The sequence below is a fragment of the Pogoniulus pusillus genome, chromosome 17 (genome assembly GCF_015220805.1).
Source record: "Pogoniulus pusillus isolate bPogPus1 chromosome 17, bPogPus1.pri, whole genome shotgun sequence".
Classification (NCBI taxonomy): domain Eukaryota; kingdom Metazoa; phylum Chordata; class Aves; order Piciformes; family Lybiidae; genus Pogoniulus; species Pogoniulus pusillus.
Window position 1 is genome coordinate 4142032 of NC_087280.1, and position 23160 is coordinate 4165191.

The following is a 23160-nucleotide window of genomic DNA, read 5'->3' on the forward strand; positions in this document are numbered from 1 at the left end:
AACACCCCTGCAGTAAAAGCAGGAACATCCCCAACTAAATCATGCTGCTCAGAGCCTCATCAAGCCTAACCTTGAATGTCTCCAGCAATGGGGCCACCACCACCTCCCTGGGCAACCTGTTCCACTAACCTCATAGTAAAGAACTTCTTCCTAATACCCAATCTAAATCTACCCTGCTTTAGTTTAAAACCATTTCCACTTGTCCTGTCACCACAACCCTGCCCAGCTTTCCTGTAGGCCACTTCAGCTGCTGGAAGGCCACTCTAAGGTCTCCCCAGAGCCTTCTCTTCTCCAAGCTTCTCCAGTCTCTTAGCCTGTCTTTGTAGGAGAGGTGCTCCATTTTTGTGGATCATTTTCGTGGCCCTCCTCTGGACCTTCTCCATCAGGTCCATGTCCTTTACAGATGTAAAACTGTCCTTATGACTTTACTGCAGATAGTCACGGACACTCCCAAAAGGCACATTATAGCTTCCACCAAGAGCAAAGTCTGCAAACTGTTAACTTTCTGTGGATGTGCCACTCCACATTTCAGGACACAGTTTTGGAACAATCAAAAATAAGATTGGCCCCGGGGAGAAACTCTCAGGTTTGTCATTGAGCCTCAGACACGGCAGGAAAGGACTCTGGAAGGTCACTCAGGGCTGTGCTCACTTCCCTTGCAGCACAAACACAACCAGTTGTATTCTGTATCATGAAATATGGAACTGTGGCCTTTGACTTTACTTTGTGGGAATAATACCCTTTCAATGCTCCTCAGGAGGCTATTTAAATGCCTTCTACAGCCTTTTATTAAAGCAATAAAGATACCCAGAGCCTGGGTTTCAGCTTTGTCTCTTCATTTGCCATGAACCATACCTGCAGCTTGCACAGATGGCTAATGGTGGTGTGGATTACTGCAAGTAAAGGTGTTAGTGAGCTTTAGGTGGCACGAGTGGTTTTCATCATGCTGCAATACCATGGAGATTGGTTGGGTTTCTGCACAGAGGAGCTGCTGAGCTGCGTACACCCTGCCATGGGCTCCCTGGGACCCCAGCCACTGTCTGTGGGGACAGCAGGCACTCATTTTGCTGAGAATTTTCCTGCCTCCATCCATGGGTGAGGACACAGCTGAGCCACACCACCACAGATAGAGAGGGTGATCAAGGAAGAGCCCAGGTCTCTTGCTTACCTCTGCATGTGGGATTATTGACGCAAGCACACAGCGCACAGGAGGCTGAGCATGCCCATGGGAACCAGGACTTGGGAGTGAGAAACTGGAAGGGGGGAGGGATTTTGAACAAACTCACATTGCAGATTAAATCTCAGCTTTAAACACTGAGTTCCAGTACCAGTATCTGTTTTAATGCCCACAGGCCTTGCTCTTGTCAGTAATCTCAGCCGTCAGTCTCCTCTGACTGACAAGACCAGAATCTCTTTTGAAGCTGACAAAGCTCACTCTGAACTGATTTTCTCTTAAGCTGTGTTTATCTGAGACTGATACTGAGGAAAGCAGCTCTGAAGCAGCTGCAACCTATATTTACCCCCCCCCCCCAAATCTGCACTGATGCAGCAAAAGCCACCAAGTGTGGCCAAGGCCAGTCTTGGCAAGAGCAATACCTGCCAGCAGGCAGGCCAGCTCATTTTCTGTTCCCCAGGCCCCTCTCCCTGTGAAGGCCACCATGGTGTTGATGCATCTTGGCTGATTCCCAAGGACAGCTGGGGCAGGCTGGCTGGCAGAGGCAAGACCCAAGCCTGACCCACACCAAAGCAGTTGGAAACATTCTGGGTGCTGTTTGCAGCCCCATAAAGATTTTATGCAGTGCATTTAGCCTAATGGCCAGAGGAGGGCCACGAAGATGCTCAGAGGGCTGCAGCACCTCTGCTATGAGGACAGGCTATAAGAGCTGGGGCTCTTCAGCCTGGAGAAGAGAAGCCTTCCAAGAGACCTTATAGTGGCCTTACAGTATCTGAAGGGGGCCCATAGGAAGGCTGGGGACGGACTATTGACAAGCTCTCATAATGACAGGACAAAAGGTAATGGGTTTAAAGTAGAAGAGGGGAGATTCAAAGTAGATGTTAGGAAAGGCTTCTTTACAGTGAGAGTGGTGAGACACTGGCACAGGTTGCCCAAGGAGACTGTGGCTGCTCCTTCCCTGGAGGTGTTCAAGGCCAGGTTGGATGAGGCCTTGAGCAACCTGTTCTAGTGGGAGGTGTCCCTGCCTATGGCAGAGGGTTGGAACTGGATGAACTTTGAGGTTCCTTCCAACCTAAACCATTCTATGTCTTTGCATTCATGGTGTTAAATGCTGAACATCTACAGTGGCTACGAGCAGGAATACTTAACTGCCATAAATAAGAAGCAATCACATTTTCCCAGTGAATGGATTGAAAATGGCCTCTGGGAGAGTTCACCTTCTGCATCTGAAAGGCTGGGGCTGTCCTTAGAAAAGAATGGTCTAAACAACAAAGCTTATGTATCTTTTCATTGAGGAACTGCTCTGGAGCTTGGGCACAGCATGCTTGTGCCCAAAAGCCAACATTAAACATTCAAATTTAGGCAATGGAGGGAAACAGGGACAGAAGCAGAGAGAGACCAAGATTCTATGCATTTGTCAGCAAGATATACCAGAAAAGCACAATGGTGCTCCTTGGAAATGAAAGCATTTCATGAAGGAACACACATACAGAGAAGAGGAACTTCTCAAGCGAGTCCAGACTGCCAGACAGTTTCTGCAGATCTCTAACTAGACACTTCTTTTACCTGTCTGGGAACACTACAACCAGCCACATTCCCTTGAATGGCAGAACTCCTTCCTTGAGGTGGGCATAGGAACAACACAGAACTGTGCTTTAGCCTATGATCTGGGCAGGCAATGTTGGGAGGAGCTCAATGTCTCAGGAAGCAACAGCTTCATTGTGGTACCCAACAGGAGTTTCACCAGGGAAAGCATTCAGGGTAGGTTAGCAATACATTAATTCAGTTGAAATGCTACTAAGAAATTGTGACCAAAAAGGTTAAAGCTTAACTGAATGTCTCCTGGTTTTATCTCAGAGCAGCTTGCCACGTTGATAGGTAACCATACTCTCCCACCACCTTCCAAACACACTTCCCAACTCTTTCCTCCACTCTTTCCCTATGAACTTCTCTCTACTCCAATCTTCTCACCTAAAACTGTCCCTCTCGTTTCTCTCCAACATTTTCTCCTCATTCTACCAATCAGACCACCAGCTCAATTCATTTGCATCCCAATCCCACACTCCCAACGTGCCAGTCAACTGTCAGCTCTAATGCTGGAAAACAACAGCTCAACACCTTCTGTGCCACCTCGCTCCCAAATAAGCTCTCTTAATTCTGAACTGCTTGGTTCTGTGCTGCCTCGCTGAACCACAGTTGTCTAAACTTACTCCTTGGCTATAGAAAAGAAATGCAATCCAGAAGGGATCTGGATGTCCAGGTTACCCTTTCAAGGGCATAGGTGGTGCAGACACCAGCAAGCCTCATGCATCTTGCAGCAGAACTTCTTGTCCAACAGATAAAAAGGATGAGGCAGGCAGAGATGTTGCCTAGGAGAAGGAAGTAGCTGTCCCTACCAAAACCACCTACCAGCACTTGCCAGACTGCTAGAAAACACATAAATGTTTGTGTGAAGCTTCTTAAAGCTTCAAGCTATCAGCTCCACTAAACTGTTTCCTAGAACTTCACTCTGAGACTCTGGAAACAATTGAGGTGGTGGTTGACTTGCAGCTGTGCTCCACAGCTTGCCTGTGGTTTCCATTTTCAGCCACAGAGATGCTGGTAATTAGGCTGTGGAGACAGAAGGTTTAGAAGCTCATTTGCTTTCTCCATCTCAGTCTTTTTTTCTCTTGCTAAGCTGTCTACGGACAAATGGCAACTGTGAAGCTGACAGCCAGACACCAGAGTTGTCCCACAACTGGTGGTCAATCAAAGAACATGACAAGCTTTTCAGACTCTTTCAGCAATCAGAGGTCTTCCAGAAGACCCTTGATCAGCCCTCCTCAACGATCCACCTCACAGCAGCTTGCACAACATCACCCAGAATACCTTGCATGCCTCCCTTTGAAGCTGTGACCTGATTACCATAAGCAACGCACTGCAGATGTACCTCTGCAAGCCCAGAAGCACCAGGGGAAATGAATATATTAGTATTTATCATATTAATGCAGATCAAGCTGGGTATTTGTTCTGACATTTCAATAATAGCTTTTCCTATTTTTTTTAAGCAGCAGCTTGTATTTTCTTCTCCCTTAAATAATTCATTGTTACATTAAACTTATTTTATATTGGGGTCTTTTTTTTCATCAAACTAAAACCTCATTTGGATGGCCAAAGGGGGAAAAAAAAAGGTATAAATGAAACCTCTCTCTTCTCCATTCTTTCATTCCCTCTTTTTTGTCTCTTGTTAAAATCTCTTAATCAAAGTGACAATCTGTCTTTCCCAGGAAGGAAGCTGCTGCCTTTGAACAGCGCTGCTCCGATAGCTCCCTGCTTTGATGTGGGATTTAACTTCTGCCTTTAGCAGCCTCAAGTGCCTGGGCACACGTGCACTGCATGCCTCATGTGTTCATGTGTGTGTTCCTGTGTTTGTCCTTGCTGCACACACAGCCTGACCCAACCACACATGCAAGCACAATGTCAGAGGGAGTGGGAGAGAGAGTGACCACATGAAGAGCGATGTGACCCTTGTGGAGCTGCTACCAAGCACAGCGCAGAGGGGACCTTGTTCTTCTTGTTCTGTTGTAGGGTGAGCATCACTGAAAGCAAAAGAGAGCAGAGATGCTGACATCATCTCACTTCACAGCCAGAAAGCTCCCTCCCTACTACACAAGGAAGCACCATCTTTTGCTCCTATTGTTTTACAGAGGTTATTCATCATGTGGTTCCCCAAGACCTCTGCTCTACTCCCAGCAATTGCCTGCTGGGATTTCACTCAACCTTTTGGAGGTCACCTGCCTGGTCAGTACTGGGACCTTTCTCATCCTTAAGAGATGGTGTAAGCTAATCAGATCTCTTGGTTTTGTGCACCTCACAGACTCTGCAGGTCTGACATCCTTCCCCAGTGGTTCTCCCTAGCAGCAGGCCACGTACCAGTGCTTTACAAAGTACTGAACACCATGAACTTTGGAACTACAAATCTCCAAAGCAGCTCCAAGTCAGTGAAAACAAAACCTTGACAAGAATAGAATCCAGTATTGCAGCAAGATTTTAGAGCAAAACTGGTGTCCTCTCATTAACTCCTCACTATCAGGAGTCTGAGGGGTTTGTGTAAGTTGAATGTGCTGGGGTTTGCCCACTCCTCTACTCCTTTCAGAAGATCTACACAACTCAGCCACTCTGTCCCCAGCCTGTAGCGTTGCTTGGGCTTGTTGTGGCCCAAGTGTAGAACCCTGCACTTGGCCTTGTTAAATCTCATCCCATTGGCCTCTGCCCACCCATCCAGCCTGGCAAGGTTCTTCTGCAGGGCTCTCCTAGCCTCCATCAGATCAACACCTGCTCCTAGCTTGGAGTATCAACAGGCCTCCTTAGATACTCAGGTCCAGATCTCTGCATAGCTGTGAGAATGAGGCACAAGAAGGCTGTACTGAGTCTTGCTCCCAGTTCCAAGCCTGTTCCCCTAGTGCTGTCTGGGGTCCAGCTCTGCAATGTGTGGTGTATACATATCTTGGAGGCTACAAATTGTAGACTTGGCTTGCTGCCCAAGATAAAAGCCAGGAACAGAATCTCTCTGCAGACTCCCTATGTCACTTGGTGATGAAAATCTGGACATGAGCCAATGATGTTGCAGCCCAGAAGGCCAGTTCTATCCTGGACTGCATCAAAAGCACTTGTGGCCAGCAGGATCAAAGAAGTGATTTTGCCTCTCTACTCTGCTCAGAGCTCACCTGCAGTACTGTGTCCAGCTCTGGGACCATCAGCACAAGAAGGACAGGGATCTGATGGAGAGGGTCTAGAGAAGGGCAGTAAAGATGATCAGAGGGATGGAGCACCTGTGCTGTGAAAACAGGCTGAGAGAGTTGGAGTTGTTCAGCCTGGAGAAGAGAAGATTCTAGGGAGACCTTTGAGCAACCTTATAATGCAGTGTCCCTGCATTCAGAGTGCTCTACAGTTCCTACTGCCCTACTCTTCTCTACATGCCAGCTGCTGCCCCTGCCCTGGTTTGCCTCCAGACTCACAGCAGTTGCATTTTAATCCTCAGGTGATGCAGCTCCTTGACACAGCAAAGAAGTTCTTTACTATTAGGGTGGTGGAACATTGGAATGGGTTGCCCAGAGAGGGGGTGGAGGCCTCATCCCTGAAAACATTCATGGTCAGGCATAAAGGGGTCTGAGCAACCTAATCTAGTTGAGGATATCCCTGCTAACTGCAGGGGTAGGCCTGGACTATATAACCGCCAAAAGTCCCTTCCAACCCAAAGCATTCTATGACTTCTATCATAGAATAGAGGAAAAGGACAGGATAAGCACATCCAGGCATAAGACACCTGTACAGAGCTGAGACAGGTCAAGGGCACCTCCTTTCCTGCTCCTAAATCTGAGCCTGCTGTCTGCAGTCACTGTGCTGCACTCATCCTCACTCTTCATTCTGCATCTCCCTCCTGAGACTTGATGCCAGCTTAATAGAGTGCACATTGGAGAAGGACCCCCCGCCCCTACCCTCATGCATACCAAATCAGGCCTCCTGATTATGCAAATTAAATACAGCAACATCGCCCCCTCTGCACCTCTAGCCCGCCCCATTCCAGCACAAAAGGGGAGGAAAAGTAACAAACCCTCCATTCATAACCAGAAACATTAATTATATGTAATGATGGGCAGTCAACTCCCTGAAGCATTTGCATAATTACTAATGCTAATGGATTCAGAGTGCCTCTCTCCTTCTCATGGAGGAAATTTAATTGGAAAATGCATAAAAGCATGAGGAGGAAGGAGGGGGCTCTGAGTGGTCTGAAGTGGCACACAGCAAAGCAGAGGAGCTCTCTGGGAATAGAGGAGGAAACATGGTCACTCCTCCTGGCTTCTCTTCCCTCACCTGCTCCAGCATCACCCCCATTGCTGGGGAGCAGGCACAGGAGGGATCAAGAGGTATGGGTAGAGAGCATTTGGGTCAGCTGGCTTGATGCCAAGGAGATTATCAAAGCAAGATTTAATGCCATTAGGACATCCTCAGCTAGATGCCTTTAAGACAGCAAGCAATAACACACACCACTTCCTCAGCAGTAGGAGCTCTTGGGCCCTCTGGCCCCACAAACCCCTGACGTCTGCGTCTCTCTGCTGCCCTATAAGTGCTGGTAGCTGCTGAGTTCCCATAAGGCAGAACTTGCTTCCCTCTCCCTGTTGTCTCCAGCTATGCTGCCACGAGGCTCAGCTCCCTTTCCACAGCAAAAGCAACCTCATGGCAAAGGGCTGTCAGCAGCACAGAGCCCAGAGACCTGGAACCTCTACATGCCCTTGGGCATACCTTCTCCTCCCTCTTTGTCAACCTGGAGGACCTGTCAAGCCTGGGGCTGGGCCATCTCTCATGGTCTTCTCAAGCCAACAGTCCTCCAACCACAGCTATCTGAGCCAGCACATCTCTGTGGGCAGTATTTTGGAAGCAGTGAACACGAGGCCATGTGTTTGAACTTCAGATCTTCCACCCTCTCCCTGCATTTACTCACAGCTTTCCTGGGGCTTGGCACCACGTCTGGGTCTGTGTCCTGCAGACAGCGCACAGGAGGTCAGTCATGCACCTTCAAGCCCACTGGCCCTGCTCTCCTTGAGGGGTTGACTTGCTGAATGGAGATAAGTTCTGTGTTGCACTGTGAGCAGCTGGTGAGGCAGCAGATGGCTGGGAATCTGTAAAAATAATAATAAAAAAAAAAACCTGGGGCTGTGACAGAGACACTTTTATTGTTCACTCATTCCCACTGCCTCCAGACTCCCAACGCATACCAAACAGGGCACATACCCTTGCAAACACCATCACAGACAAGCATGCAAAATGGTGACAAAGCTACTCCAACATGCCCAGCCAAGTGGGCTGAAGAAGATGCCCTGTAACCAGGGCAAAGGGAGAATCAAGCCCTTCGTCTTGCCCCTTTGCCATGCTTCGGCAGTGGCGCAGGACCCTGAGGGACTGGACACCAGTCGTTGTTTTTTATTGCACTATAAAGCACTGTGCACACCTTCAGCAGTGCATAAATAATAAATAACAGCAATAATATGGTCCCTTGAGCAAAGCAGCATTTCATCAGCAAGAAAATCGTCCTCTTAACATTCCAGTGGGTGCCCACTGGCAGCCCCTTGCTCTGAAATGGGTTCACACATTTACTTTCCATTGCAACCAGCCTGTAATTCAGGGAAGGTCTTGGCTGTTTATCATCTTTCTGTTATGAAATAAGTTTGGTTAACTTTGAATACTTGTGAGGGTGAGGAACCAGAGCTGGGCAAAAATCAGCTTTAGTGAAGAATCCTCCTCTGCCTGACTCCCGACTCACAGTAGCAGCAGCTGCTTTGCAGGGCCTGGGTCTCCATTTTAAACACTGCCAGTGAGTCAGAAGTCCGACCAGCACGCACCAGAACCAGTGCCTTAGGCAAGGTTGAGATGCAAAAGGTTTCCACTCTTCTTGTCCTCTTTTGTAGGCTCAGCAGGGACCTCATTCAAGCCCCACCAAATTCAGTGGAAGCTGCAGGCTTCCAGCTCCTCCACAAAACAAAGGTAAGAAAACCCACCCTCAGGAGTCCCATTTATGACATGGAGAGTTGAAGTACTGGTCTACAATATTTCCTGCTCAGGCACATTTGACTGACTGATTCTTCCTCAGCAGGTTGTTTTAGCTATAAGTGACTTAAAGATAACAAATCCTGAATTTCACCAGTATGCCTCATTCACTCTAGAACCCCCAAAGCAGGTATTAAACTGCTTCCCTTGGGAGATTTCCATAGTCTAAGCTCTCAGCCTACATTTCCCTTTACTTTGTTTGCTTTTTTTTACTAATGATACATTTGGCCATATAGATGTTGTGCCTTTGATCCATTTCTTCAATACAGTAGAAACAGACAGGCACCATGAGGCACACTTTTACTCCCTCCAGCTAATCCCAACACAAAGGGTAGCCCAGCATCCCTTCTTTTTGAATACACCTCTTTTTTTCCCCCCATTCATTCATCACTACAGAAAGAAGACAGAATCAAAGAGAGAAGGGAAAAGAGAGGGCAAAAAAACCTAACCTCACCAAAAAGTGTAACTGCTGATTAAACCTTGTTTCAGTCAAAAGTTCAACCAGCACAAACCTCAACTTTTAATAAAAATCATTCACACTCTTCCACCAGGAAGATGAAAAATCTTTTTAATTGTTGTATGAAGCCTGCACCAGGCTGCAGTCCAGAGATGGAAGCCATGGAGGTGGCTTTGCTTGATGTTGCCTCAGAGCTTTCTTCTTGTGTTTGTAACCTACTAAAGGGAAAGAAAGGCAAGGAAGAATAATCCTGCAGGAGTTTACTGAGATAATACAAAAGGCAAACAACTGCTGCAGAGAGGATTGTTTCATTTCATTGCAAAGATTTAATGCTACTGTGTGCAAAAGAGGGGCTTGAACCATGGTAGCAGATCTTTCTGGAGGGGCCCTCCAACTGGAGGCTGCCCCGAAGTATTGGGCCAATATTTTCACAGTCTCAGCTGCCTGAGTGTGGAGGGAAACCCCAGCCTTTAAGGCTTGCCTGTGCCAGGATGCCTGCCTGGTCTCAGGCACAGGAGGAGAGCTGCCAGCAGCATGGAAGAATGAGTTCCTTTACAGCCAGGGACAAGAAAGGGACAAGAATTCTGGGGGACAAAAGCAAGACAGATCCCATCAAAAGCAAGCACAGGCTCTCCCTCTCACCCTGCAGCCACAATGGGGGCAATCGATGAATGTGAGTCAAAGGACTGGAACTGACGGAGAGAGGCACTTCACTCCCCCAGAGACAGCCCAGTGACTCAGGCTGCCTTGCAAAGGCTGCTTCATTTCCCCAGACTACCTTGTTATTTGAGATTGAGTGTTGGGTGAGTGATCTCAAACAGCAGTGGTTCGTGTTTGTATAGCAGTCTCAAGACCAATGGACCCTGAATGTCTCTACAAATGTCACACAGAAATGGTATCAGCTGGCACTGGCATCCAAAAGGCAGGTGGCCAGACTAACTACTTTTAAAAGGGAATTTCACCCAGATTATCCTACTTTCTGAGACTGTTGATCTCCAAAGAGTATTTCTCTCCCTATACTTATCATTGGATGCATCCCAAGTCCCATAAAAAAATGAGTTAAAGAACTACTTTTTTTTTTTCTTTGGCCTAAGAACTACTTTTTTTCCCCTTGGTTTAATAACTACCTTTTTTCCCTTTGGTTTAAGAACTACCTTTTTTTACCCCTTGGTTTAAAAACTACCTTTTTTCCTTCTTGGTTTAAGAACTACTTTTTTTTACCCCTTGGTTTAAAAACTACCTTTTTTCCCCACCTTGGTTTAAGATCTACCTTTTTTTCCCCTTGGTTTAAGATCCACCTTTTTTTCCCCTTGGTTTAAGAACTACCTTTTTTTCCCCTTGGTTTAAGAACTACCTTTTTTTCCCCTTGGTTTAAGAACTACCTTTTTTTCCCCTTGGTTTAAGAACTACCTTTTTTCCCCCTTGGTTTAAGAACTACCTTTTTCCCCCCTTGGTTTAAGAACTACCTTTTTTAACCCCTTGGTTTAAGAACTACCTTTTTCCCCCCTTGGTTTAAGAACTACCTTTTTTAACCCCTTGGTTTAAGAACTACATTTTCCCCCCCTTGGTTTAAGAACTACCTTTTTTAACGCCTTGGTTTAAGAACTACCTTTTTTCCCCCTTGGTTTAAGAACTACCTTTTTTAACCCCTTGGTTTAAGAACTACATTTTCCCCCCCTTGGTTTAAGAACTACCTTTTTTAACGCCTTGGTTTAAGAACTACATTTTCCCCCCCTTGGTTTAAGAACTACCTTTTTCCCCCCTTGGTTTAAGAACTACCTTTTTTAACCCCTTGGTTTAAGAACTACCTTTTTTCCCCCTTGGTTTAAGATCTACCTTTTTTCCTACTTGGTTTAAGAACTACCATGTTTTTCCTCGCTCAATGGCAACAGCAGCACTTGAGCACTCAAGATACATCTCCTGAAGATTTAGTGTTTTCCAAAATGAGTGGGGAAACGATTTTGCATGAATCATTGAGGTCAAAAGACTCACAAGGAGCTTCGCAGAAGTCTGTCAGTAGCTCTTGGTGGACTTCACTGTCAGAGAGCACGCTGACAAAACACCGTAGAGGTTACTACAGAACAGCTTTGAAGAGCACCAGTTCTGAAAAAGGTTATTGTTTGGGAATACAGAGAGTAGCAAAGTGGCACAAAGGCACACAACAACACTATTTAGTTGTTTGCACAGATCTCTTGAATGCAGCAGCAAATTAAATAATGTTGTTTCTACAAGATTAACCTGTAGCTAAAATGCTGCATCTTCATAAGGCAAAATCTCTGCTTATTGACAAAAATATATTAACTTCTGTTTCAGTGCAGGAAATAAAGACATCCTGGAGAAGGACAATTTTATTTGCCATCTCTAATGTTACAGTATTTGGAAAGGCAGAAGTATTTCCAATAATCATTTATAACCACAAAGCTGAAAAGGAAGCAACCTATTGTCTTCTTGATGGCTTTGAAAGGAGCGCTGATATTTCGTTTGAAATATGCTAGAAGTTAAAGATTTACTGTAATGAAATTATTACAGCATTGGCAAAGTGTCTCCACTTGTAACTGGGAACGTTCACGATCCTTTGTATGTGGAGTTGCATTTCCCAAGGCTAATCAAATCACAGAATCATAGAATCAACCAGGTTGGAAGAGACCTCCCAAGATCATCCAGTCCAACCTAGCACCCAGCCCTATTCAATCAACCAGACCATGGCACTAAGTGCCTCATCCAGGCTTGGCTTCAACACCTCCAGGGATGGTGACTCCACCACCTCCCTGGGCAGCCCATTTCCATGCCAATCACTCTCTCCATGAAGAACTCCCTCCTAACATCCAGCCTATACCTCCCCCTGGCACAACTTGAGGCTGTGTCCCTTTGTTCTGTTGCTGGTTGTCTGGAAGATCAACCCCCACCTGGCTACAACCTCCCTTCAGGTAGCTGTAGACAACAATGAGGTCACCCCTGAACCTCCTCTTCTCCAGGCTAAACAATCCCATCTCCCTCAGCCTCTCTTGATAGGGTTTGTGTTCCAGGCCTCTCACCAGCTTATATAAGATCATATAGCAAGTATACCACAGACAGAGAATCATAGAATCAACCAGGTTGGAATAGATCTCCAAGATCATCCAGTCCAACCTATCCCCCAGCCCTATCCAATCAACTAGACCACAGCACATCTCATCCTTGGATCAAGGAGGCTGTGGTGCAAAGCTTTGTGTCTTTTTGACTCATCTCCCAATGTGTTCCAAGTGCCACAGGGCATTTCTATATGCTGCATTTGAAACAAATAAAATCCCAAAAAACAATGTTTTTAAGCTAGTGGAAGTGCCTCTGATGCAGAGGAAGAGGATGGGATTGTTCAGGAGCAATTTTGAGGCTTCTCCAGGCTAAGGAACACAGGGAGGCACTTAGAGCACCACACCACTTACCATCCTTTCACTGTGTGCTAAAAGCTTTTTTAATGAGGGGGGGTTTAAATTAAAACAATGGCCAAAACACATTAATTGAAAGGTAAGCTACAAAAGGGAGCTGAAGAGAAATTATGTGGCCATAGACATGACTTTAATCTAAGAACAAGTATCCAGAAAAAAGCTCAAATAAATAAATAAAGGAAAGGAATGGCATTCAGCAGCATGCATTAGCTCTCAGATGGCTGCCTTCACAGTTCAATTAACTCAATTGCCTTAATCAAATTCAGCCATCCAAAAAAAACAAACCCAAACCAAAAACCAAAACCCAAACTACCCTGCTGGCTTCTCAGGAAACCACGTGTGGCCGTTTCAGGTAGATTTCTAGCTCAGACATAGAAATACTGGGAGCAGAGAAACTTAGAAGTGGAAGCTCTGAGCAGAGAGGTAAACGTTCTAGGGACAGGCCATTGAATGGCAAGGATAGATAAGAGAACAGCATCTCACTGGAGCATCAAGAGCTTTGTGTCTGGGAGCACAGCTTGGACCTTCCTCTTGCTGCTTCTGCCGCTTCAGCTGCGCCTGCTGCTATCCTCCCCCGCTGCTGTTCTGGCTGCTGCTGCTTTGCTGCTTCACCTCCACTTGGCCCTTTCCCCATCTTTGTTAAGGTTATTCTGTTTCTCTACTGGTTTATTTCTCCTTACACTGCTACATTTAAACTATAAGAAATACAATCTCATTTCCCCCTGACTTTCCAAAAACCCCGTGTTGTAGTGAGTTTATTCTGCAAGGGGGAGGGATCCTCCCTACCCTGGGACACCACCAATATTACTTAAAGGCTGCCATTTCTCAAATGAATATTACTCAAAGGCTGAAATGTCTCAAAAAGCTTTGTAGAGCTGTAACCTAAGTACGGCACTTACCGAGAGAGCTGACAGTGTGAGTACAGGCTTCTGAAATGTGCTACTTTGAAGCTAGCTAGAATGTTTTGGTGAGAAGAATTAGATTATAGGCTGTGAAAGAGAAACAATGGTGATGTCTACTTCACTCACAGGCTTGCTGAGATGTATAAGAGCAAGAATGTAAATATAGGTAAGACAGTTACTCTCTATCTGGGCTTTGGGCTGCATCTCTAACCTAACCTGCCGCCTCTGTGATTAATCCACCTGCTTCCTAACCCCCCTGGCTGACCCTCCAATCTTCTTTGGGCACAAGACAAAGTCTTCGGTAAACTAGAGGAGTGGGAGGAAGGTGGAAGGGTGGTTGGGAGCCGCTCCTGGGGACTCAGGTTTCTGGGAGGGCTGTTGTGTTCCTGTCTTACCCTTTAACTTGTCTATTTCTGTCTATAGCTGTATATACTGTAAATATCTGCTTGTATCTTGTGCTAAGCTGTAAATACAAAGCCATTGAGTCTAGTCTGAGTGAATTCATCATTGGGGAGTGGGGGGGGTAACACCCAAACCATCACATTAAATCACAACTTTATATGATGTTTATGAACATCTGAGGGCTGGTCAGGAGCAGGGGGACAGGCTCTGCTCACTGCTCCCTGGGATAGGACAAGGAGCAATGGGTGTAAGTTGCAGCAAAAGAGGTTCCACCTCAACACAAGGGGGAGCTTCTTTACTGTAAGGGTCACAGAGCACTGGAACAGGCTGCCCAGAGAAGTTGTGGAGTCTCCTTCTCTGGAGTCTTTCAAGGCCTGTCTGGATGTGTTCCTCTGTGCTAGATTGTGTGGTCCTGCTCTGACAGGTGGGTTGGACCTGATGATCTCCTTGGGTCCCTTCCAACCCTTGACATCCTGTGAGCCTGTGAACTGGCCAAAGTTCTTTGGTCTCTGGGTCTTGAGCTTCCTGACTCCTGTCATATAGAACACATCCCTCCCTTCCCTCTGCATCAACAGAAACATTTTCCTTGAGAAACCAGCAAAGACAGATTGCAGAAATATTGACTCTAGCAGGGTTGAGTTTCACATTAAAGTCAATTTCAATTATACATGTAAAGAGTTTGGTGAAATAATTTTAAAAGCCAAAGATACATCAGAAGGCACTGAAATTGCTAATAAGTATTAGATTCTAGATCAAAGCTGACAGTTAAGAAAACTAAATTTTGTACTTGGCAGGCAATGGGAAAGTAGATTAGAATTGTTAAGGAAAATACTTGTTCTTCAACAAGTCTTTTAGAATAAGCAGCTAAGAAAGGTGGTTGTGCTAATTCTGTGATGTAAGAGTCTCACCTGTACCTAGCGTCCAAGAAAGGACAGTCAAAATCACTGTCTGGTGTCCTTCAGCCAAACATAGACAGAGAACCACCACCCAGGCTGTCTGCTCAAGAGAAACCACTGACACAGTCTAGGGAACTTTCCTGACCTAGCAAAAGGGAATTCAAGGAAGGATCACCATTTTCTCCAGCCCTTCACAGACCATTCTGGCAGAAGGAAGTTCAGTGGGACAGTTGGTTTTATAGGTGGGTGCTACTTCTAGAACTCACATAGAATCATAGAATCAGTCAGGGTTGGAAGGGACCACAAGGATCATCTAGTTCCAACCCCCCTGCCATGGGCAAGGACACCCTACCATAGATCAGGCTGCCCACAGCCTCAGCCAGACTGGCCTTAAACACCTCCAGGGATGGGGCCTCAACCACCTCCCTGGGCAACCCATTCCAGGCTCTCACCACTCTCATGCTGAAGAACCTCCTCACCTCCAGGCTGAACCTACCCATCTCCAGATTCATTCCATTCCCCCTAATCCTTTCACTCCCTGAGAGCCTAAAAACTCCCTCCCCAGGTTTTTTGGAGGTCCTCTTCAGATACTGAAAGGCCACAATAAGGTCACCTCAGAACCTCCTCTTCTCCAGGATGAACAGCTCAAACTCTTTCAGTCTGTCCTCATAGGAGAGGTGCTCCAGCCCTCTGATCATCCTTGTGGCCCTTCTCTGGACAACCAGGCACACCAGCCACAAGACTGTGCTCATTAGCCTCAAATTAGGCCAGTCACCATCCTTCACATTTCACAAGAGTTGCATGCATCTTTGTAACGTAGTCAAGAATGGCGAAGGTTTAAATAAGAGCACTAACAACATCTGCTACCTTGTTGAAGGCTCTGTCCTTGAACTACTTAGAGATGTGCACTCCAGGTGAGCATGCATCTTGTAGCTGCTATTTGCTAGCTCTGCATTTATTAGAGCACCCAAAGCTCCTCACAGACACGCTGGGACCAGGAGGGCATATGCAAATTCCTTCCACGACCCCAGATTGCACCCAGCCTCAAACATGCACTTGGAGCATTCTCACAACTGCTTCCCTTAACAAGGAACCTGGGTTAGATGCTTAAATAAAACCTGGCAAATCTGTATTCCAGTCATGATTCCACCACAGACTCCCGTGTGACCTTCGGCAGGTCATTTAAGCTCTCTGTGAAAGTAAGACTGATAACACTTCCACTATCTGCCTTGCCTATTTAGACCTTAAGCTCCTCAGGCAGAGATTGGCTCTTACGTGCACTGAGCCTGTAACAGTTGGGGGCTCTAATAGCTGCTGTAATACAGATAATTATTAACAGTAACAAAGCAGGCAGCACTCACAGGGACAGGGGTGCACCACCACCCCAAACCAAAGATTGCAAAGGGAAAGAGGATACAGAGCAGAAAGTTGTGGCTGAGCAGAACAGGGATATTATCAAATGCAAACATAGTTTTGAGCTCTCTGATCAAACTGGAAGGCAGGTTTTGGGCTGTAACAAAAGAAATGGTGTTTTTGCCCACTCACACAGCCTGACAGCATAGCTCCATGCAGAAAGCATGAAAGCTTTCCCTTTCTATTATGCTTAGGTGCTGTGATGGAAGCTCTTTTTTTTTTCCCCTTCATTTTCATAAATAAAAACATAAATGGCTAGCAGCCTGGAAAGTCAAAATCTTGCAGTGGGGAAGCTGCTCTCACATTTTATCAATGAGGAAGCAGAGCACCAGGCACCATGATTTGTCTGTTTGCCTGTTTTCATTATCTTTTTAATGTTAACATTAAAAAGGCTTCTGGAGACTGTATTAAAAACCTGGTGTAGAAGGAGTGTTTGAATAGGGATGAAATGCACCTTGGAGAATAGCAGCTAATAGCAAGGCTTTGCTGCTGCCTGTGAGCCGGGAAATAAGTTGGAATGTCAGCACTGGGGGATTGCTGAAAAATTCTTTCCTGTTCCAGGCTCTCTGTTTCTTCTTGTATCTTTTGGCCTTTGCTCAACAGCAGCAGAAACAGAGCCAGAGGCCACAGGGTCCCAAGCAGCAGCACTTGCTAGCTATAAATGACCACACAATACAGCTGCTCTGACTCACTTCAGGCTGCCTCTCCAGCCAATGCTGTTCCAGCGGCTGATGAGTCGCTTGCAGGGTACAGTCCCAGTCCGTTCCCTGGAGCCTGAGTGCTCAGGTGTGCTTTGTGTAAAAGGGGGCTGCAGAGGAAAAACCCAAAGCAAACACCTGTACCTTTACACCCCCTTCTTGTGGCATAAAAGGTAGAGCCTGAAGCCTCTGGCTTGTGGGTTTTGGTGTGGTTTGAGGGGGTTTGGGGTTTTTTTATTTGATGGCTTTCATTCCTGCTTGGAGTTTTTATTATTTCCTTTCATCACAGTTTCTCTTTTTTTTTTTCCCTACCCAATTAGATATTCAGGTCTTGTCTATCCTGTTGCTCTGAAAGATTTTGTGGATGGGTTGAGAACTAATAGGTTTAGGATATCAGAGGAACCAATAAATTGGAAGAGCCCTAAAAGAATCACAAACAGATTTTTATCTAAAATGAGGCAGTTGCTTACAAAGCTGCATTTTACTAACCTAACAAGTGTTCAGGCCAGCTTTTGCATAGCAGGAGGTACAGATTGCTTAGGAAATTTCTTTCTGAGCTCACTCCAAAACAAGGGCAAGTGGCAAAACCCAGACACACACATGCATGCTTATGCACACACAGACAGAAGGATTTTTGCTTTCCTGTGAAGCCCTCACCTCCCCTTACTGGTTTCTGACAGACTCTCCTCGATTCCACCACTGCATCCCTCTGGAAGAGGGATAATTATCATCTCTTGGGCTTTAAAGCCAGAAATGATGGGTGAGATATTTTATGTCTCATTCATATTTTTCATGCATGCATTTATGTCACTTATGCCACAATTCATCCCTTCTGTCACTGCTCTGCTACAGAAATACTGGCAATGGGGCACACTTATCTGCTTGTGCCCTTCTGTCCCTGCAGCTCCTGATGGAGATGGGAACAAAGTGGAGAACACTAGAAAAGTTATTCCTGGAGGCTCAAGCAGACCTGGCACCTCTGAGTATCCTGGAGCAGCTACACTCCTGTCCACAGCACATACAACGTGCAGATGGAAGAAACTGTTTTATGGTGAGACCCCACCTGGAGTACTGCATCCAGTTCTGGAGCCCCCATTACAAAAGGGATGTGGAGATGCTGGAGAGTGTCCAGAGAAGGGCCACGAGGATGATCAGAGGGTTGCAGCAGCTCTGCTGTGAGCACAGACTGAAAGTGTTGGGGCTGTTCAGTCTGGAGAAGAGGAGGCTCCCAGGTGATGTTCTTGTGGCCTTTCAAAATCTAAAAGGGGCCTACAAAAACCTGGGGAGGGACTTTTCAGGCTATCAGGGAGTGATAGAACTAGGGTGAATGGAGTGAATCTGGAGATGGGTAGGTTTAGCCTAGATGTGAGGAGGAAGTTCTTCAGCACAAGAGTGGTGAGAGGCTGGAATGCGTTGCCCAAGGAAGTAGTTGAGGCCCCATCCCTGGAGGTGTTTAAGGCCAGGCTGGATGAGGCTGTGGGCAGCCTGAACTAGGGTAGGGTGTCCCTGCCCATGGCAGGGGGGTTGGAACTAGATGATCCTTGTGGTCCCTTCCAACCCTGACTGATTCTGTGATTCTATGATTTCAAAGCCAAAACCCTGATAAAATCTAAGCAGACACACTACAGCCCAGAAATGAGACTGTTAGCTGGCTGTGAGTCACAGGATGCCTTCATCCTCTGATTCTTTCTTGCCTTCTTCATGGAGACCCATCTACAGCTCCAACCCAGGAGCAAGGCTGCATGCTGGACTCCCAGCGGGGCTCCACACAGGAGCTGGTCACTGGGGAGACAAAGCCCTTATAGGGTCTGTGATTAAGGGATGCTATACCCCAACAGCACTCAGGCAGAGGCTTATCTGCACAGAAAACTCATTAAGTCAAGAGTAAAAAAGAAACTTGTTATAATGGAAATCACTGAGACCTAAAGTTCAGGCCAAAAGATGAGCCTGGTCCCCAGTGCACTCGTGAATCAGGGCCAGGATAAGCAAAGAACAGAGGAAAGGGAATTATTTCAGCTTTGTTCCCTTCTGGATGCTCCATATGCTACAGCCAGCTGTTCTGTGCTTGTTCATACTCATTACAGTGGGTATGTGTGACAGGCTACCTCCCTTCCGAGTGACTCAATCATACAGGGTCTCAAATGGTTTCCTCAAACCTCTACTTCAGTTTGTGCTTCCCCCTCCACCTCCACAAACACTCCTCCTGTATTTCCTCCTGTCTATAGCTAATGGCTTAAGCCAGGAGAAGAGGAAGGCTAGGTTAGTTCTCTGCTCCTTTAGGGTTTACTTCTTCAACCTGTGCTCACTTGGGGGAAATGAATTTATAGTTAAGAAGCCCTTACTCCACATTTTCCTTTCAGGAGGCTATGCAGCAAAGCTCAGAGAAAAATTGTGAGGAGGTGCAGCAAAGCCCTCCGTGCTCTGTGGATCCCACCAGTTCCAAAGCACCACAAATGACACCTGCAGGTCTGCAGCTGCTGGCCAGCTGCAGCCCCATCAAGCATGCTCCTGCAGGATTTTGTGAGAGACACCACCAAAACCACATACCCCTGCACACCTCCTAGACTGGCCTAAGTCAGGCTTGTGGAACAAACTCACAGGTTAGATGTCTAGACCCTAGAGCCTGAACTGCTGCAGACACCACGGAAAGGTTCCTGGCTTGCTCTGCCTCTGCCACCCACATGATATCACCAACCCTTTTGAGAACCCAGAGGGAGCAGAGGCTTGACCACAGTGCCAACCCAGCAAAACAGCATAGGGACAAACCCTGAACTCTTGGCTCAGGAAGACCTCTGGCATACAACGGAAGGTGGCTGGCACACTGCAGGAGCAGACCCCTCACTGAGTGGCCACATCACCATGAGTAGAGTGGCACACTGTTGGGATCTGTCACTCTGCCCCAAAGCTGCTCTGCCTCTGGCCCACAGTGGCTCTGAAATGTGATGACAGGACAAGTTTGGTTGTTCTCCTGCTGCTGTCTCGAGCCATCACATCTCCCAAAGACCCACAGCCTTCTCTGAGCCTTTCTTTTCTTGTTACTTCAAGTGCTCAACAGAAAGCCTCCCCCATGATTTTTTCCAGTAGATTACCCTTCCAGTGGCTCAGAGTGGTTCCTCCCACTGCTCCCCCACATGTTGTCTCTCAGCTTTGATTAAAGTCACTTCCTTATTTCCCATCTGATTACCCAAGTGCCCTCTGGCCCTCAGCCACCCTCAGAGCTGGCATAAGCAGGTGCAGCTTTGACAAAGTGACATCAGTCTGTGTGCACCCTGCATTGGAGTTGTCTCCCTGATGGAGACCTCTTGCTCCCAAGTATTTCTGAAAGCACAGTCTCATGGGTTGCACATGTGACTGATGCTCAGGAGAAAAGGAATCAGTTCTTGCCTCTTTAACCTACTCCCAGGATCACCAAATGAATAAGCTTCCTCATCCTATATACCTTCTGCCTCTCTTTGAAATGTAAATGCACTCTCTTCAGCTTTAGTGTTAGCTTTTTGGTCCAAGGGATTGATGAGACTGCTGAGCACTCCATGGTATCAGCAGAACCTCTATTTAAATTTCTCTGCACCACCAAATCCCTCTGCAGCTCTGTGCTCTCCCTTGCTGTTGTCCCACTGCAAGGTTCTCCTCAGGTATGTGCTGTGCTCACCTCAGTGCCTGGCAAAGGGAGCCCATCAAGCACACAACCAGTATCTGCCTTTTCTGCATCTGTGTTGCTCTAGCACTGCTGTGCTAGTTTGAGGCTAATGGGAATATTTGAATGAGAAAAGTTAGGTGATAGGCTGTGAAAAGAAAACAATGGTGATGTCTGCTTCACTCATAGGCTTGCTGAGATGTATAAAAACGAGAGCACAAACATAGGTAAGGCAGAGTGTGTCTCTCAGGGTCTGTGCTCCTCCCTGAGCTTTTGCTGTGTAACTAATCCTTCTGCTTCTAACCTCCCTCGTCAATCTTCCAAACTCACCTTGCATGTAAAGTATACTCTGGGATAAGGTAGAGGTGTGGAAACAAAGCAGAAGGGTGGTTGAGAGCCCCTCCTGGGGACTGATTTCTGGGAGGGCTGCTGTGTTTCTGTATTACTTTTAACTTGTGTATTTCTATGTATAGCTTGCATATTGTGCTAAGCTGTAAATATAAAGCTTCATTCCTTAACTCCCAGCTCAGTTGAGTCTAGTCTGGGTGATTTCATAAGAGTGGGGATGCAGGTAACTCTCAGACCATTACAACTACACAGGTAGCAGAGGCTGTCAAATATGGCTGGACCCTGCATAGGCAGAAGGCACCTACTACACAGGTAGCAGAGGCTGTCAAATATGGCTGGACCCTGCATAGGCAGAAGGCACCTACAACAGCACTTTGAATGTAACCATAGACCAGTGAGGAGAATGTTACAGGTTAATGGAAATCTGAGTTAATTGGTATAACTATAAAGAAGATTCTCCAGAGGACAGGAGAAAAAGAAACTTCTCTTTCCCAGTTGACTTGAAGAAACACCTGTCTGCAAATTCATCTTCAGGGAGCTCCCAGAGTCCTGGAGCACAGGCAGATACAAACCAGAGCCTGTTTTTCAGAAGAAATATTTGTGCCAGGAGTCTTGAAGACATTTGTAAGCTACAGGCAACACTGTGCTGATGCACACTTCCACTAAAACCCATTCAGTTTTCAGAAGCATCAGTGGTATCTGCCCAGGGACCTCCACCTCTCTGAGTTAGTAGGTCTGCTTTACTAGTGAAGCCAACATGAAATCTTCTGGTTTGGACACCAACAGGATTTAAGCAGTGGAACTCCTTGCTTCAGGGAGGCTGGATGATGTAAATTTTCTTAGGCTGAAAAAGTGGCAGCACAAATTCAAGGGAGAAAACCCCATCTAGATCTACATCTGGATGTAATGAAATTACATTTGGTTAGAAAAGTCATAAATCTCTGGAGGTGGAGAGAATACATTAAGGGGGTGTCACTGCAAGCTTACTCTGCTCTTACATTTTTCCTCAGGCATCCACTGTTTACCACTGCAGGAGAAAGAAAACTTGCCTGGATGGCCATTCCACCCCACATAGTGCAGCTGTTCTTATGCAGGCCCAGGCAAACAAAGCATTTGCAAGTTCACCTGCAGCTCCGAAGGACTTCACAAGCCCTCACAAGTCTGTCCACTGCATCCACCCATCACTACGCTGTACCAGGAGCTACAACAAAAAGCCACAGTGTCACAATGAAAGATTTGCCTCTCAGCACAACTCAAAAAGGGCTCCTATCTAGGGTCAGAGACCTACAGTTATCTCTATTACCTTAAACACCTGAGGGAGCACAGGGCAGCAGCCATCCCACGCTCACTTTATAAGCGGTGAGAGAGGGCATAGCCAGAAGGTGAGCAGCCTCAGATGAGCTGATTTCTCCCTCCCTGAGTGCAGTGACCATGTGCTACCTGGCTGTAACATCAGCACCAGCACACATGGCTGCACTTGTATCTGATTTGCATTCCTCAGCTCCGATGGGATGAATCCAAACTTCAGCAAGGTACACACGTAGAGAAGAGATCTGCACCCTGCTGCCCAGCATGACTAACTAATGCACTGCTGGAGTCCTGGTCTGGCATGAAAAATGGTCTTGAGGAATTGAACCTTTCTCTCATGCTCTTGTGTCACTGTGAACCTCAGTAGAGTAATCCCTACACTCAGCCAAAGGAAAGGCAAACAAGACCAGAGCCCCACTGTGATTCTCGAGAGAAGGACGTGCAAAGGAGGTCTCCCAAGGTCACGGTGGAGAAAACAGATCCACAGCTGCACCAGCAGCTGTCAGGCTCCACCAAGATGCTTTTGATGAGGAGGTCTCTCTGAAAATGAAGGGCACCACTGAGCACAGTGTTGGGCTGCTCTGACTTGGGTAGAGAGAACAAAGCCCACCTGCTCGATGCTTGTGCACAGAGCTGTGCACAGTCCCTTCAGACAAAGTGCAGCTTCACCTTGGAAAAACGAAGGGAGTGCTAAAGGCCCAAACTTCTCCTGTCTTCCTTGACAGCTCTGAAACACCAAACCTGCCACAGCATCTGGCTAAGCAGCCTGGCTTATGCTGTTGCTCTCTTGCCAAGCAGACTGACTGACAGATCAGATCAGATGCATGGATGATGGGCTGGGACATCTTGCAGCCCCATCTCAAGCTGCCTGCTGATTTCTGTTTGCAGCATTAATCTCCAGTGACAGACAGGCCCCCAA

At 46.7% G+C, this 23160-nt stretch overlaps 1 protein-coding gene across 4 annotated transcripts in view; it reads right to left on the minus strand.

Annotated features, from left to right (window-relative positions):
• Positions 1 to 23160, minus strand: part of HMG20A (high mobility group 20A) — a 194620-nt gene that overhangs the window by 62474 nt on the left and 108986 nt on the right. For all 4 annotated transcript variants that reach the window (XR_010305318.1, XR_010305320.1, XR_010305319.1 and 1 more), the window contains one exon: positions 7656 to 7833. The gene's annotated coding sequence lies outside the window, so the exon portion shown is untranslated. The remainder of the gene's footprint in view (positions 1 to 7655; positions 7834 to 23160) is intronic.